Below are 3,635 nucleotides of genomic sequence, written 5' to 3'. Positions count from 1 at the left end.
TGGTACGATGGAGTTCTGAATGGCACTCTACAAAGTAATCAGAGCCCTCGCAAATATATCAAGACGAAGTTTACGAACGAACTTTAGAATTATGGAAAACAAAATTGAAGGAATTACGAAAAAATCAGAAAGATGACTCCATGGAAAATTAAATTGTTGGATGACTTTGCCGGAAATATTTAATTGTTTAAAAAAAATGCATGCACTCTCCTTTCAACTTCCACATATCTCTGTGAAGCAATTTTTTTTACATGAAACATATTTTGAGTTTACAAAGAAGTCGTTCAACAACTAAACATTCAGAATCTTGTGTGAAAAAAAAGTTACAAATTATACCCCGGATATTGAAATGTTCAAGCAAAAATGTGCAGGGATAAAGTTTGCATTAATATTGTTTAGTTTATGTTAGAATTTTATGTTATTTGTTAAGTTTCCGTAGAGTTATAGTAATCGTAAAAAAATCGAAAATGAAAATGTTTATATATCATCACGTTTCAAAGGTTTTTGAACATTTTGGCATACCTTAGAAAAAATGAATGTATGTGTGTGTGTATGTATGTGTGAATGTGTGAGTACGTGTGTATGTGTGTGTGTACGTGTATATTTGTGTAATTCAAAAAACATTCGATTCGTATCGATAAGGAGTCGTGCTGTTTAGTTTTTGGCGAAGGCAAGTCTAGCCGTTGCGAAGACACGGGGCAAAAACGGTAACTCAGTTTTTAAGTGAACGGAGCGTCCGATTTTAATGATTGAAAAAACATTTTACTTGTATTTACAAGACGAACAACTTTTAATTTTTGGGGTTATGGACTCTCAATAAAAATAAGTTGAAAAAATGTCATTTGGCGGTCAAAAATGTTTATTGGACATATGTACATTAAATTATCAGATATTTTATAGAGATTTTATAATATGTACCCAATTTTTGTAATTTTTTTTGGGTTCAGTGCCCAGATTTTTAATTACGATACGGGAAGTACTTGCAATTTGCCTTAAGGCACGATGCCGTGCACCCTACTAGTTAATGAATATTAAATTAAATTTGGTTATAATTCTTCTCCCCTAGAACCTGGTTATATATTTCAGTATCAAGGCGGCACCTTGAATCATATTGGTAGAGTAGCTTGGCACACCACAGTTAAAAGCTTGCCGACCCCTGATCTAGAGGATTTTTAAACCGTTTAACAATCCTTAAGAAACATTTGGTACATAAGAAATTATTTTTGCCTCTCTAACAAATAGGATCGAAAATCTAGCATATGGCATTAATTTAAAAAAGACGTCACAAAGTTTTCGTTAAAAATATTATTTTTTATTCTTGTTAAAACTCAATACATAAGTAAGGACCGCATTTAGTCATTTTTATTTATAAATTAATAATGCGATTCCGGATATTGGATTATCACTCTATCACAGTTTAGCTAAAAGCAAGGAATCGCAAATATATTTTGATTTTGCAAAATATAATGCACGAATCTATAAGTAGTGTAGAAAATTGCTCAGATAATGAGTTATGATGAAAAAAAAACATAAATTATGTAATGCATATTACTTCTTTAAAAAAGCAATAAATATAACAAAATTTATTATACAATCATAATATGTTGCATGTTTTTTTAAATTCTTGGAACGTAACCCCTTTTTTAACCCTTTAGACTGGTTGAAGATATATATATATATATATATATATATATATATATATACTAGCTGACCCGGCAAACGTTGTTTTTTTTAAGTAAGGTATATTCTAAAGAATTTCTAGAGAATCAAAAATATTAATACTTTAAGTATATAAGGATGAGTTGTTTTAATGCAATATAATACAATGATGTATTATAAAAACAATAAACCCCATTAGTTTGTCTATATTTTGTCAATGCAATCAAACGTAAGTTTTATACACTTTCCATAGAAAACATGGTTAATCCAATCCAAGTTTTTTTTTGGTCTTTCGACTTATTGATTACTTTTCAAGTTTTTTAGATTTTTTGGATTCGGGATTTTGTACATAATTGTAAATAATACTACTTGGCCTATGCACAATTTTCAAATTTTTGCGAGAGATAGAAAATGAATTAGGTATTTTTTCTTTGACCTGCTTTTTGAAAGGTTTTAAGTAACATTCGATGAATTAAAGTAAATTTAATAAAAAGTATGTATGAAGAGCAGGGCGAGGCACAAAGGTCCTATTTGACTTTGAGCAAATATAAACTATATTGTAAAAACCATAACAATTATATCACAACAAATAACACATATCAAACGAACAATTATCTGACTACGTTCAGTAAAACTCCAGCTACTTCACCATTGTAGAAATGTGCTTTTTTGATAACTTTCAAAAATTTGTTATTTAGACCTTTTTACCCTTTAGGCGAGGTAACTTGAAACGGGCAGGTGGCAAAAAGGTTTAACAATGCTTGGTGCAATGCAATGGTGTTGTTAAACAATGCTTGACTTTACTGATTTTTGACACGTCGGTGGTGGACCTTTTTAACCCCGGACCTTCATATATTACTATCTATTCTTCGATAAATTCTGGAAAATTATAACTGGGAAAATGTTATTCGACAAAGTCTCTATTTGATCGATACCAAATTTAGGTTCTGAATTTAAATAACATAAATAAAAAATAATATAACCTAGAAAAGGTTTTATAAATACCAATGAGTATATAATTATACAAATGAGATCTTTCAGAGCACAGTTTAAGAAAAATATGCCAAAAAGTTCATTTTCATATTAACATTACAAAAATGTTGATATTTTGAGTCTCTAGTTAATACTTGAGGCACGTTTACTAACGTTTTTGTATATAAATAAAACTACAAACAAAGCTACTTACTACAATTTAATCATAATTAAATAATATTCACGTAAAATATCCTATTGAACGTAATTGAACATCATCTGTGTTTGACATTTCACGAATTAGCCACCGTCCATTGTTTTATTTAGATTACTCTTCTACAAAAATTTTCAAATTAAAAATAAAAAGTTTCTACGCAGATTTGAAATAATTTCTCACCTTTTGGACTTTCTCTGGATTGGCACGAATTTTTCAAGACTAAGACTGGCCAAATCGATTCAGCCGTTTTCGAGTTTTATTCGGACATTTGAAAGAGAGCTCCATTTTTATATATAAGAAGGTTCAGGTCTTTTTACATATTGTCTTTCTCTTTTTAGATGACCTTTATCCAACTTTAATTAGGGACATGCGTTATTTTCGATATGTAGTTCACATAGAACACAAAAATATTTAAAATTTGGATCTCACACAAAAATATTTAAAATTGGCATTTTATGACTTGCCCTCAAATTTAACGTCGCTGGAATACAAGAGAATTTTTCAGCACATTTGATGCTGTGCTGAAATTTCTCCCGTAAATTTGTATTTTGTTTATCAATTCTTCGCATCTCCTGTATCAAAATTTTTGATGTGTTATACATCTTATGGACTCGGGGTGTCAAGGCATTGCTGCGTTTTTGTTTGACACTCTGCAATAGTTTGTTTTTAAAAATACAAGTAATTAATATTATTGTAATTTTCAGATGCGTAAACCTTTGCGAGAAACTGGTGTAAATCTAATTGTTGGTTTTAGAAACATTGTTTGTCGCTTAGGGGTGCTCCAATT

This window comes from Ctenocephalides felis, unplaced genomic scaffold, assembly GCF_003426905.1.
Source record: "Ctenocephalides felis isolate EL2017-DRISC unplaced genomic scaffold, ASM342690v1 CF-g0.4_SCAFFOLD_03730, whole genome shotgun sequence".
In the NCBI taxonomy this organism is placed as follows: Eukaryota; Metazoa; Arthropoda; class Insecta; order Siphonaptera; family Pulicidae; genus Ctenocephalides; species Ctenocephalides felis.
The sequence above is the reverse complement of the archived record's forward strand: the minus strand, read 5'-3'. Positions refer to the sequence as shown.